Below are 13463 nucleotides of genomic sequence, written 5' to 3' on the forward strand. Positions count from 1 at the left end.
TCAGTTTCTTTATTGCTTGGTTTCAGCTTTCAGCTAAATAAATAATAAAAAAAAATTGCGTGGTTATTAGTATGTTGTACTTTTCTTACTATCTAGTCAATGAATCTAAGAGGAAGGTGAGTTTTGAGTCCACGTTAGCAGTTGAGCACATGACTGTTTGGAGATGCTGTTTGTCTTATTGTTGGGGCCTATTTCCAAAAATACCTCTTGGAGTTAAATTTCGATATATACACCTTAGGTTTTAACTACTCATGCGAGACCTCTGAATAAAATTTACCTGGAGTTAGAGAGACCATAAGAACACTTAGAATTCTACACGACCACATGCAATCGCTTATTTAAGCTAAACTTGTTTTTTAATGATGACACAACCACCCAGCCTTGCGTGTTTAAGCTAAACTTCAAAAAACACTAAAATTTCAACCGTCCATAACATGGTCTGAGACCCATGAACCTTCTGAGTAACTATAGCCTAGCAGAGATCTCCATCGTTCTATGATATAGGTTCTGGTTTGTACTAAAACTTAGCACCTACAAATGACAATAACCTAACTAGATGTACAAATGGAAGCAGTGAAATGCCACAATGATGTTTATTTGTCTATTATGTAACATTTCATAAATGCTCGACTTATTTATTTCTATAACATGCACACGGTAAAAAAAACAGCTTGCATACTTTAACAATAACATTCTGAACCGGATACTGGCTCCAATTGTTATTGTGCAATACAGTTTGCTCATCATATCAATATGAACCTACATAAGAACATAATAAAAAGAACAATGGCAATGCAGCGTTCCTTTCAAGTTTTAATGATTCAAAAGGCAAAAGTAAAAAACAAAGAAAAAAACTCTGGAGGCTTTAACTAATGAGCAAAAGCAAAAAAAAAAGATTTTACCGTCTTGAATGGTTTATTGCATTTTCAAAGGCGTAACCCTTTTTGAATTTACTGGCTCTTTTTACCATCCTCTTGACGCTCTCACAAATTTTACAGCAAGTGTAGACTCACCGAAAGCCAACCATCTCTTACCCTCATTAGTATAGGTACCAATATTTCCACACACCACACTGCAGGAGTCACAGACGGTGGGACAGAAGACCAGCTTGTAGTGATCCCCTTCATTCTCTATCTTGAACCAATTGTTGACCGTGTCTGGACCTGGGTGCCCAACCAACCCGCCCAGAGTAATGAACCTTTGCTTGGTTTCCCTGTCAACTTTCGCCAACGTCCAGACCGACAAGTCGATGCAGAATGTCACCAGAAAGAACTGTATGTTCAAGTCCGTCGCAAGCCGAACCGTGGTTTTCCCAGTGACTGGTCGGAAATTTAACTGAGTCCCATTGATGAACCGCGAAGCTGACTGGATTACGTTGAATGGGCATGAACCATATTGGGAGATGGCAGTCAACCCTCCAAACTGTGTGTTGTTGGCAGACAATATATGGTAGGGAACTCCGGCTCGGACAGGTTTGCCAGCTATGTCTAGGACATGAGGGGTGGTGGCCTTGGTTGGATCAGTCAAACTCAAGAAGACAAGGGCCAAATGGATGACCACCAACATTGTGTAGAGTATGGTGTTAGCAGCAAGGAGGATGAAGATCCCCTTGTCTATATATAGAGGGCCTCACGGGTTTTAGGTACAGGCCTTGCCAGAACTTGTCCTGACCCAAGTTGGAACAGTCCTGGATGTCATATCCCTAGATGGACCACTATACTGGGGATCAGAAAAAAAAAACAATTTTGATCATTACCAATAGGGAGAAAAATTATGTACGACTCCTGATCCTAACAGTCATAGAAGTGGAATTGTGCGTCAACTGCTTACACATCCAATTTATCAACCTCTCAATTTGATTAAATGGACAACACCATCTTTCTTGCTGTTAGGACAAGTAAAAATCACCCTGTTAACCACAGATGTTACGTTTTTATTACCACTAACCTAACTAGGTTTCCTGCTTCTACTATTGCTGGGTGCAGCTTAACTAGTGATGATAGCCTCAGGTAGGGGTGGCAAAACCTGAGAGGACCCGCCAACGCGACTCTTAGGCGGGTTCGGGTTTGGAAAAAATGAACCCGTTTAATAAACGGGTTGACCCGCCTAACCCGTTTATTAAATGGGTCGGGTTCGTGTTAGGGGTATGCCAACCCGCCTGACCCGTTTAATAAACAGGTTAGGAGGGTGGGTCAACCTGCCAACCCGACCCGCCAACCCGACCCGCCAACCTGACCCGCGAACCTGAGAACCCGTTTACCCGACCGAACCCATTTAATAAATGGGTTGGCGGGTCGTGTCGGGTTACCCGTTTATTAAACGGGCCAGGTTCGTGTTTGCCACAGCCGACCCGTTTAATAAATGGGTTAGGTTCGGGTTGAGGTATGCTGACACGCCAACCCTACCCGATTGCCACCCCTAGCCTCAGGTAACATTTGAGCAAACCCTTGCTAGAGCATGTCATTTCAGAGTGGGTGCTAGTCATGATCATCGAGGTTCGTTTGGTAAAAGCTCCTGCCTAACAATGATCTGTGGTAGTCTGAGACGTTGAAATGCCAATTTGAAATACACAAGTTTTTGCAAAACATGATCAGAAGACATAGACTGGAAGTTTTCCTTTGTTTATTGCAGGACAAGGATCAAAAAGTCCACAGGAACGATTCGTTTCCATATTGCCTTTCCCTTAACTAGGGAAAAAAACTCTGTAGTTTAACATCCATCAATTTGAGAATAAGCAGCCTCCAAATTTCTCTTCAAGAAATGACTCACCCGGTATGCGGCACTCTCCCATGAGTGCCCAATCTTTTGAGTTGATGGGCGTACCGAAAAATTAGACTGGCCAAAGTCTTACCAACCAATTCCATTTGCATCCAGAGAACTGGATTATGTGAGACTTGAACCTTACCAATTTCCTCTATTTCGCTTATCAAATGATTGATGACAATGAAATCATGTCAGACCGTCCGAGAGTACAATTGCTAATAGCCAATATCTGCAAATACAATACAGTGCCGCAGGGGGCTTGGGTCCTTCCAGTAGAAACCTATTAACATGTATCTTTCAAGTGAAACAAATCTCTTCAAACATGAATCCTACAACCCTTATTCAATAATCGGAGTATCTCGCCCCACTGAGGCCTTAAACGTATAAAACATGGCAGCTTGTTCATCTGGTGTATTCACAAGTGAAGGATAGGCAAACCATTTTCAACCATTTACTATGGCATGGCGCTGACAGACCGAAGAGACGTAAATTTCTAGACCAATATGAATGGATGAGCAGAAACACTGAAAACAAGCAAATGTTGCAGCCAATGAATTCTTTTCTTTGACAGCTACACGCCCACGATCATGTGCTTCTCAGACAACAGTTTATCCAGCCGGCCACCAGCATGGAGAAGGACCTTCAAACCGCTGATGAAAACCCATTTCACCAATCAAATCTCCTGATAATCAATAGATTCGGTTTACGAGGCTCATGCTTGTAAAATTGACTGCACATGATTCAGGGAAACGTAACCCAACTTGATTTCCTTTGTGATACGTGGACACAAGGCCACGTCCAGATGATTCAATGATTTGCAACAATCTAGCAGTGCTCCGATTCCACTTACAGTAACCTTTGTGCAGCCACTGGCCTTCAATATCCTCTAACGAGAATCAGCCTTTTGGCTCAAGCCAAAGAATGCTGAATCTGTTATTTTGTCACAGCATGCAATGTAAAGCTCCTCTAGATTGATACAGTAAGAGAAGACGTAGCTCAACGAACTGTCAGAAATGTTGGAGCACCAGTCCAACATGAGATTCCTCAGGCTGCCATGAGAGGTGAGTGCTAGATGTCTTATGGATTCATCAGTAACATGTCTACACCCAGTAATCACCAGTCTCCAGATTACTGCAAGAACTTGCCAAAAAAAACAAAGACTCGTCACCAATCTTGAAGCAATCCAAGAGTTTCATGGTCCTCATAGAGGCCCCACAGGCATTGGCAACACTTGAAACCCCAATATCTCCCACTTTGGTGCATTTTCTGATGTCCAGAAACTTGATCTGGTGGCAACCTTCAACCAAAACAGACAGTACGGCATCTGTTATTTTGCGGCATCCATGCAAAACCAACTCTTCAATATGGTGGCAACTTTTGGACAATTCGACTAGTAATTTATCTGAAACTAATTTGCAATTATAAAGATTAAGGCACTTCAAGTAACGACATCCCTCAGCAATGGCTGACAATCCCTTATCTGATATCTTCGCAGTCAGAAACGTCTAATGATTGCAGGTAAGGAAGACAATTACCAAGCTGCTCCAGCCCAACATCTGTAATGCCTGTATGCAACAAAGGGGTTATTAGAAACTTATTGAAAAAAAGAAGAAGTTATTAAATAATGTTGCAAAAGTGCCCCAGTTTAATAAATTTATAGAGATTTGAGAGGAATGAAAATTAACAAAATTGTCTTCCTTTCAATGTTATAGTACATCCATGAGCTACAATAAGCAATTAAATTTGCAAACTTCCTAAGGATACTATTCATGCCTCGCAGATGATTACACTGGGCAGCAGCAGAGAGATGGAAGTGATGGGGTTGTTCAACGGCAGATATACCAATATATATCCTCATACCGCTGCCGGAAATAAGCAGGGCATTAAGTAATGAATGTAATTTATAGCTGTTGCAAAATCAAATGGGAGGACAAAAGAAGTTCCATCCAGCCTAGATATCCTTTGAGCCTTTCTACAGATGGACATTTGCCATGTTAAGCTGGTCCTAGGGAATTAAGCGCACCAACCTAAGTACACCATGCAGATATCAGCAAGAAAATGATATAAACCTCCGGAGCGAATATCAGCTGCAAGTGCTTAAGACAATGAACCAAATACAAATAGTCCAACAATGCCTTAGAGGCAACTCATTACAACAAATTTTTGCATCAACCTAAGCTGAAACCCATTCTTTATCAGTCCACCAACTTTAATGGATCAAACCACTATATTGGTTCAACAACAAAATCAGACAAAAATAAAAAAAGCAGCAATCCATGAAAAGGCAAAATCTTAAAATCCAAAATAGATATACAAGAATGGGAAAATGGGGGAAAGAGAAAAAAAGTACCATCTTGTTTGCTGTAAACATTTTTCCCATTTTACTGTTCGGATTGACAAAGCATGCGAAAAACACAGGAAACCACAAGGAACAAAAAAAACCCTTTAACGTAGTTCGGTGGGAGACCACCTACATCCACGATTCTCACAGCTCTCAATCCCAACTGTGAGTTGCCCACTATATTTTATATTCATTTATAAGATAGTGGAGACCTCTTCTCTACATTTTCGTAAGAGTCTCCTAAATTTATGGTAGCATTAGAAAAATTGTTGACAATAGGATTTTAGGATTATTGCCTTTATGTGGATTCCTTCTGGTGGATCTTCTTTCTTATCTTGAGCCGCACAGATAAGCTTGCCATACGAGTCATTTGGTGAAACAGCATGTCTATCTCTAACATCCCCCCGCAAACTGAACGGGTAGGGAGAGACGTGGAGTTTGTAACAAAGAAGATCAAACTGAGTCGTAGGCAGCGGTTTAGTGAAGATGTCAGCAAGCTGGTATTGGGAAGGAATATGCCTGACAACAAGTTGATTTTTGGCACACGATCACGTACGAAATGTACATCAATTTTAACATGCTTACTCTGTTGGTGAAACACAGGATGTGCAGCTATATAGGTTGCGCTAACATTATCACACCAGAGAACAGGAGAGGCTTGATGAATGCCAAGTTCTTTCAGTAAAAATTCGACCCAAATGAGCTCTGCAATAGTGTTAGTTATATTCCTTCAGAACTGGAGCGAGCAACTGTTTGCTGCTTTTTAGAGCTCCATGAGACAATATTTGGACCAAGAAAAACTGCATAACTCCCTTGTGGATTTGCGATCATGGCATCCGGCTTAATCCACATCTGAAAAGTTAGGGAGAGTGAGGCTAGAGCTTTATTGAATAAGAATGTTGTATTGAATGGTGTGCTTTACGTAGTGAAGAATTCTCTTGACAGTGTCAGTGGTGGGTCGATGCATAAATTGGCAAGCCTTATTGACAACCTACTCCAGGTCTGGATGGGTAAGTGTTAGATATTGTAGTGCTCCAACCATGCTGGAGTATCGTGTTGGATTATGATAAGTAGACCCAGTGCAGAAAGAGATGGAGTGAAGGGTAAGGGTGTGCGAACAGGTTTACCTCCAACCATATTTACGAGATGAAGGAGAGAGATGTCGACCAATGAAAGTCCAAACAAGTTTCAGACCAAGAAAAAAATTCAAAGAGCCACGATTTTTTATTACAAAAGTACTACCAAGAGTATGAACCAGACTATTGATGTACCAAGAAGAAGTGTCAATCACCAAGATGTCATCTACATAAATGAGAAGGAAAGCAAGCAAGGATCTTTTCTTGAGAATGAAAAGTGAAGTGTCTGTGTGAGAACCAACAAAACCCAAGTCAACAAGAACGTTGCTAAGCCATTGGAACCATGCTTTAGGGGCATGCTTGAGGCCACATAGAGCTTTATGTAGACGACAAACATAAGTAGGGTGAGCGGGGTCCTCAAAACCCTGAGGTTGTTTCATGTAAACCACTTAATATAAATCATCATATACAAGAAGGCATTTTGTACATCAAGCTGTTTAACAAGCCATTGATAACGAACCACAATAGTGAGAATAACATGAATGGTAGTTAGCTTAATGACAAGACTAAATGTTTCAAAATAATTCACAGCCTTCTCTTGATCGTACCCATTCACCACAAGACGGGCCTTATGCTGTTCAAGAGACCCATTAGCTCACCTTTTAACTTTAAACACCCATTTGGACCCAACCATATTTTGATTAGAGTTATGGAGTTCTAGAGTCCAAGTGTTGCTTTGCAAAAAGGCTTGGTATTTTTTAACCATAGCATCCTGCCAGTGGAGGTGTGGATAAGCTTGACTAAAAGTTTTGGGCTCAAGATCTTGAGTAAACTGAGTGAGTAGGAAAATCAACAATGGATAAAGAGTAGAGATAAAAACTTTAGGAATATGGGTTCCATCCTGAGACTGGGTAACCATAGAATGGATAGTATGATCATTTCTACTTATTGCGGATCCACGTACTTTAGTATCCCAGGATGAAGATGACACCTCTGGTCGCTCTACTTCATGCAGATAAAAGTGGTCTCTTTCTAGAAGAACTAGCTCCAAGTGTGAGGATCTGGATCTCGTGAGCCTCTAGCTTCTCCTGATATAATGCCATCGAAACCTTTGTCTAAGCATGTAGCTCCTCAGTTAATGCCAGCTCCTTCAAGAGAGATCATGACTTTTCGTGATACTCCCTATATATGCTTCCCTTTCTGCAAGAAAGATTTTCAAAAGAGTGTCGACATCTTCAAAAGAAAATATGAGTTTTGTCAAAATTTTCTATACATAAATAAAGTAGGACTATAAGCATGAACAAGGTATGATTTTTAATATCACTATCCTAAAATGCTAAAGACCTACATTTCAATATAAATGACAAAAACAAAGAGTGAAAAAGGAAAAAGAAGGTACCTCAAAGGCTAAGTCAGCTCAAAGTTATACCAGGTCCACCTAGGCAATCACCTGACAAAGGTTGTGTTTCATGGTCTTTGAGACTTCTCTAGAGAAACTCTCAGTCATGCCACAGTCGACACTAGCTCTGTGGTGGATTAAATTACGAAATCCAACTTGTGTGCAAGATTTTTTGGTGATTAAAAAATCAATGATTGACCAAATACAAAATTTTGTAATTTAAAAAAATCATATCTAAAAAAACCGATCCAAAGGCTAATTCTTATTAAATCGGCAACATTGAATCTATCTATAAACTCAGATTTGATCCAAACAACTGGCATCATGAGATTTAAGAGGGGTACGAAGATGGGGGATGACATAGGAAATGAGTGAAACCGAACAGAATTTGCACCTCCGCAACTCCTAGGCAAGGTTGGGATCAGGTGATATTAAAAATTACCACCACATATCCTGGAGGCACGTGGTGGTACCTTGACTGATCTCAAATGGTGATACAAAAATGCCCTTGAGAGGAGCCTAAAAAAACTCCATGAGGGTGGATATTGAAAAAATCACCATTAATGGTCATCTCAATTGGGCAAGAAGCTCAAATGTTGGTAGTTGTAAGAGGGTGGTGTATGTTCGCCCCCGATGATAATCCCACGTCTGTGTTCGGGGCTTTGAATGAGCACCACGTATACAAGCACATGGGGCTCGTATTCCCGTGTATGTTGACATAACTTTGCATCGGGACTCTGGTGTTGTTGCAAAGACTTAAATACCCTTTCTTTCTATTTTTCTCATAAAGTGATGGTTTGAGAAAATGACAAAAATGCCCTTCATTCAAAAAAAAAAAAAAACAATTCAAAAAAAGGACAAACATGTTCTCCATTCAGAAAGTCGAGGATGATGTTGACTCTTCAAAGTCTTCTTCTTCTTTCTCCGTTCAAAAAAAGGACAAACATGTCCTACATCCAGAAAGTCGAGGATGATGTTGACTCTTCAAAGTCTTCTTCTTCTTTCTCCGTAAAACACTGTAAAACCCTTTCTCTCTCTAGAGAAGAAATCAAGGGAGGCAAAGAGTTCTCCCTGGAGAACTCCATGAACATCAACCCTCTCACTCTCTCTCTACTTCTGTGCACATCCAACAGACGATCCTACATTGCTCCATCGCCATCTTTTTCTTCTTCCTTCTCTGTAAAACATTGTAAAACCCTCTCTCTCTCTCTCTCTAGAGAAGAAATCAAGAGAGGTAAAGAGTTCCTCCTGGAGAAGGCCATGAACATCAACCCTCTCACTCTCTCTCCCTTCTCTATCTACTTATGTGCCTGATTTAGAGATTTTGCCCTTACAGGAGGGGGGTCCGGGGGCTCCCCCCAAGCGCGGATCCCGCTGCGCGGTCAGGGAGCGGGGGTCCAGGGGGGGCCGCCCCTGGCGGGGGGCTCGGAGGGCAGCGCCCTCAGGACCAAATTTTTTTGGGGCCTTCCAACAACGATTTGTAGTATTATCGGGCTTTCCTACAACAATTTGTAGTATTTTCGGGTGATTTGCAGAAGACACTACAAATCGCTATAGCGATTTGCGGAAGACACTACAAATCGCAAATCGCTATAGCGATTTGTAGTGTCTTCCGTAAATCATTATAGCGATTTGTAGATTCTTCCGCAAATCGCTATAGCGATTTGTAGTGTCTTCCGCAAATCGCTATAGCGTTTTGTAGATTCTTCCGCAAATCGATATAGCAATTTGTAGTGTCTTCCGCAAATCACTATAGCGATTTGTAGTGTTATTCAGTAAGCAAATCGCTACCCAAATTAAGATAAACTTTTCAGGGTCATATCTCCCTAACCGGAGATCATATTACAAATCCGTAAAAAGTGGTGTCTTCGTTATTGAGTCTAGTTTATTTCTGTAAATTTTCAGTGATTTCTATTGTCATTTCATTCCTCATTTTAACTAAAAACCAGACCCATATTATTTTGTGTTATTTGAGTTGCACAACACCATTCTCGCTTGACATCCATATCTTGATTCTGGCATGCTCCTTGTTGGATTTTCCGTTGATTTCTTTCAATCTTGCTTGGAACAAAAATATGTCTTTCTCACCACGATACCCTGTGCATTTTTTGACCACGACACCCGGGACCCGTGCCGGGGGGAGCCCTTGGACCCCCCTCCTGTAAGGGCAAAAACTCTAAATCAGGCTCCACAACGAATCAAGTTGAACGATGCTACCCACGCTGGGAGGAGCCCCCAAACCCTTCTCCTGTAAGGGCAAAAACTCTGAATCAGGCTCCACAACGAATCAAGTTGAACGATGCTATCCACGTTGGGAGGAGCCCCCAAACCCTCTTCCTATAAGGGTAAAAACTCTGAATCAGACTCCACAACTCATCAAGTTGAATGATGCTACCCACGCTGGGAGGAGCCCTCAGACCCCCCTTCTGTAAGGGTAAAAACTCTGAATCAGACTCCACAACTGTTCAAGTTGAATGATGCTACCCACACTGGGAGGAGCCCTCAGACCTCCCTTTTCTGTAAGGGTAAAAACTTTGAATCAGATTTCATAACTCTTCAAGTTGAATGATGCTACCCACGTTAGGAGGAGCCCCCAGACCCCTCTCCTGTAAGGGTAAAAACTCTAAATCAGGATCTACAACTCATTTAGTTGAATGATGCTACCCACGCTGGGATGAGCCCCCAAACCCTCCTCCTGTAAGGGTAAAAACTCTGAATCAGGCTCCACAACAGTCAATGTGCAGGTCAGCCGGTGCTTGATGGAGCAATGTAAGATCTTCTGTTGGATGTGCATAGAAGCAAAAAGAGAAGGGAGAGAGAGAGAGTGAGAGGGTTGATGTTCATGGCCTCCTCCAGTGGAGATTTCTTTCTCAGATAATCCTGCAATGCAGAAACTGGGTCATAAATAATCATCTTTGGGGCACTTAAGTCTTTACAACCACTCCTTTTCAAGAATCGTCATTTTTTTTGCACCAATGGAGGAGAGGGTACTTAAGTCTTTGCAATCGCATCAAACTCCAATGCTAATTAATGCTGACAAACATGGGGATACGAGACGCACATGCTTACATACGTGGTGCTCTTTGGGACCCCGAACATGAGATGTAGCTAACTGCCCTGTTGGGGGGGGGGGGACATATAACATGCTTAGGTAGTTGCTTGTTGTCAACGTGTTACCCGGGGGATCTCATATCTGGTTCCACTAGGGTGGTGGGGGAACCGAGAAGGTTTTGAGCTGGTAGGTCCCAGAGATATATCCATGATTACATAGGCAAAAAGGGTAAACTTTGAAAGCTAAACCCACTTTTGCCCTTCACCAAGATAAAAAAAAGGATATCATCAACAAAAACTTGAAAAAGCTTCCATCACTGCAAGAGTAAAATGAGGAGGAAGAAGAATACCAACCCCAATTAAGTTGTGTTATGGCGAACAGGATGGGGGAGGTGTGCATAAACAACGTCGTTATCGACGATGAGCTGTGAGGCATACTTGGGAAGCTATAGAGCAGAACAGGAACAACTACTCCCTCGTCTGCAAGAGGTGGCTCTCCCAGCAGAGCGCCGAGAGGAAGAAGCTCAGCGTGAGGGCAAACCCGCTGATGCTGAGGAAGATGGCCGCCAGGTTCCCCAGACTCCTCCAACTCAACATGTCGTAGTCGGTGTCGAGATCGTTCTTCCCAGACGTCATCGTCGATGACCTTGCTGTCATTGCTCAGGGGTTCATGCGCTTGTAAATCCTCATCTTGTCGAATTGTAAAAGTATGACGATTTCCTTTTCACTTTCTCTCTTTTTTCTTTTGTTCAGAAAAAATCCTGCTTTCATTATTTTTTTTCCAGATGGGTGATGTTTTATTGATGTGTGCGTAATCAATATTTACTGCTCTCTTTCGAGTTTGAATAAATTCTGCCAATTTGATTGGTTTAGAGAGTTGAAATAATTAAACTCACACAAAACTTTTAAATTTGTGGGCGAAGGTCAAGAACAAAATGATGGTATGCAGTTATGTGAATTTATTGCTGAAGATGCATGGAAGAATTGTGTAAATTGAAGACAGAAAAATGATTCAAGCAGAAGACTAAGAAACACTAGACTTCGGCACTGAGGATCAATCTATAACAGTAGTAAGAAGTGACGGTTTGAACATATACCTTTTAGAATTTAGCTGTGGAAAATTTGGACCTCATTAAAGTATTATTATCACAGCAAAACTGGAATTAACCAGAAATTTGAGTGAAGATTTTTCAAAAATTGTACAAACGATCGTGCTGAGCTGATGGAGGAGGCCTAACAATTATGAAGGGAAGTGAGAAACAGAATAACTCAAGTACTATGACAAACCAAAGAAAGTGGACATACAAGAACCAAATTACCATGCCCTCATGCAGACACATACACACATAAATGAAAAAGCGAGAAAATCATGAGAGCGAGAAAAATGGGGCAAACAAATGTCATAAAATGATTTAGAGGAGAAATTCAGCAAAAATGAGCCAAAAGTGTCCCATCATTAATGGCCCAAAAATAAAGGAGGGCTTAAATATGTATGCTACCATTCCCCTCCTTCAATTGCCCAAAAAATCAGTGTTAGAGATAGACATGCTCTAGTCTTAACGGTTTCACCAAATGACTCATATGGCAAATTTATTTATGCGGCTCAAGATAAGAAAGAGGATCCACCAGATACGGAAAGCAAGAATCCACAAAAAAACAATAATCCTGAAAATCCTATTATCAACAGATTTTCTAATGTTACCATGATTTTAGAAGATTCTTACGGAAATGTAGAGAAGAGGTCTCCTTTATCTTGTAAATGAATATAAAATATAGTGGATAACTCACGGTTGGGTTTGAGAGCTGTGAGAATCGTGGATGTAGGTGGTCTCCCACCGAACCACGTTAAAAGCGTTTTTTTTTTCTTGTGGTTTCCTGTGGGTCATGGTATCAGAGTCTGCAACCATCGATCGACGTGATCACTCTCAGTTAACCTGTCTCAGCACCCGATAGCGCCTGCGACAGGACGTTGCTGTGTTGGTGTTGTTGATAATCCAGTTCAACGTCTTTTGCTATTTTGCACCTTTCTTTCCATCAGCTGCATTACCATGGCTGGATCAAGGATAGTTACATCTTCCTCATCGACACAGATAAGTGCTCTGCAGCTTGTTTTACCTGCTCCTACGAGTCTGCAATATTTTTTGTCGATAAAACTTACCATAAAAAAAAAAATTGTTGTGGGAGTCGCAGTTTACTCCTTTGCTGTTTTCTTATGACCTGGATGATTACATTGATGGCACCAAGAAATGCCCACCAAAATTTATTTTGTCAAGCGATGGAAAATCTGAAAACATCAACCCTGATTAATTAACGTGGATGAAGAGTGATCAGCTATTGCTCAACTGGATCATCTCGTCTTTGAATCTGTGCATGCTCATGTCATTGGCCTTAAATCTTCATATGAAGTTTGGAATACTCTAAACAAATGTGGGTGTTACACAATCTAGATTGAAGGACATTCACTTAAAGGAACAACTGATGACCCTTAAGAAAGTACTAAATATGTTGATGAGTACCTTCAAAAAGCAAAAATGCTTGGATATCAACTTGCTATTGTAGGATGACCTGTGAGTGACGATGATATGATTATGCATGCCCTCAGAGGTCTTCCATCTGATTATGCTACCTTCAAAACGTCCCTTAGAGTGCGTAACGACACTCTTACATTGGAACAACTTTACGACATGCTATTAACGCAAGAGTCTCAATTGATTGATGATGAACATGAAGAAATCAGACTCAGTAATAATAGTCCGACAACAAATTTTACTCAACATCAACCATATGACAGAAATCAATGGAACAATAAAAATTTGGGACAGCAAAGAGGAAG

At 41.2% G+C, this 13463-nt stretch overlaps 1 pseudogene; it reads right to left on the bottom strand.

Moving 5' to 3' along the window:
- Window positions 1–963: 963 nt before the first annotated feature.
- LOC149835725 (kunitz trypsin inhibitor 5 pseudogene) lies at window positions 964–1566 on the bottom strand (annotated as a pseudogene).
- Between the last annotated feature and the right edge of the window lie 11897 nt (window positions 1567–13463).

Source organism: Nuphar pumila, chromosome 6 (genome assembly GCF_984573655.1).
Source record: "Nuphar pumila chromosome 6, dmNupPumi1.hap1.1, whole genome shotgun sequence".
Lineage (NCBI taxonomy): Eukaryota > Viridiplantae > Streptophyta > Magnoliopsida > Nymphaeales > Nymphaeaceae > Nuphar > Nuphar pumila.